The sequence below is a fragment of the Chrysochloris asiatica genome, unplaced genomic scaffold (assembly GCF_000296735.1).
Source record: "Chrysochloris asiatica unplaced genomic scaffold, ChrAsi1.0 scaffold00084, whole genome shotgun sequence".
NCBI lineage: Eukaryota > Metazoa > Chordata > Mammalia > Afrosoricida > Chrysochloridae > Chrysochloris > Chrysochloris asiatica.
In genome coordinates, this window is record NW_006408602.1 from 3059618 (window position 1) to 3061127 (window position 1510).

Below are 1510 nucleotides of genomic sequence, written 5' to 3' on the forward strand. Positions count from 1 at the left end.
GTTCCCCAAACCTATTTCTGACCAATAAACCTATTCTTTTTTATAATTTTGAGTTTTGTCCCACATTTTCTCCCACTCTCTCCAGGACCCTCTAATGGGATCCCTTTCAGAACAGGTGGTAGTGGTACCTAGGCACCATCTAGTGCTTCTGGCCTCAAACACATGGAGATTTTTATTCACATGTTTAATTAGTCCTTTGGCTAATTGAATCAAAATGTCTTCAATTTTCACCATTCTTCTTTCTTCTGCAAATCAAGAGACTAACAGTTGTACATTAGATGGCCACTCATGAGCTTTTAAGATACCAGTTGCTATTCACCAAAGTAGAATGTAGAACATTTTCTTTTTGGACTGTGTTATGCCAATTGATAATGGCATCCCCTGAACTAAGGTCCTGAGCCCACAGGCCCAGCTAGAGACATAGTTTCTTATTTTCAGTCTTTAAATGAAAAATATTTAAATGTGACTTGATTTCACAAAAACAGACATCTGACTGAGATGGTTTAATTCAGAGGGTCTTAGATGCTAATTTACTAAACACAAAAATGAGATTTCTTAGTTGAAAATTGCTACATCGTTGCCTTTGATTCTATAAAGAATCCTTGGTAAGTGCATGCCAAAGTTTGCTGTATGAAATAGTATTTGAATTATAAAGGAGGTCAATGTTGATTCTTTGACATAACATTACCCTTTGCACCAAATAATAACTCATGTGTTTGTTAAAGTACTAGAGCCCGAGTATTCTTTTAATTAGCACTCATAAGGACAGAAAGAACTGAATACTCAGCTGTACTGACAACTATTGACCTGTAGATATCAGTACAGTCAAGCCTATCAGTACAGTACAAGTCAAGAACTCAGTTCTGCCAAGGTGCCCAGCAAATGGGCTGAAAAATGAAAGCAAAAAGGAGAGATCTCAACATACCATCAAATGCTATAGAATGGAGGCTTGCGATTTGAGAGAGCTTACCTCAGACATCCTCTGAGAGCAGAGGAGATAGCTTGAATGAAAAGGGATCAGTACCACAACCTCTGTCAATCCAGCACTTCTCTGTTGTAGCCAGAGATAACACTGTCTTTGAAACCTGCTGACTATGCCAAAAAGTGTCTTAGATTGAAAACATTAAAGTAGTATCAAAGAGATTTATTGAAAGCCCAGAAAATGGTCTAGTTAGAGAAACATCCAAAATAAAAAAATGAAGGTGGCCTCTCTGAAAAGCAACAACAACAAAAAACCTTATACTGTTAAAACAGAAAAAAAAATTTAAGTGATATGATTGGCTGAAAGCAATTGGAGTCAGAGGCAGGCTATCTTGAAATGAGTTTAGAGAGGGTTGGTGGATAACATGTATGTGGTATTGCATGATTCATTGTTGCTGCTGTTAGATGTGATTGCATTGGTGTCAACTCATAGTGACTCTGTGTACAAGAGAACACTGTCTGGTCTGCACCCTCCTCACAATTGCTGGTGTGCTTGAATCCAACCCACTGAGAACCTTCCTCTTTTTCA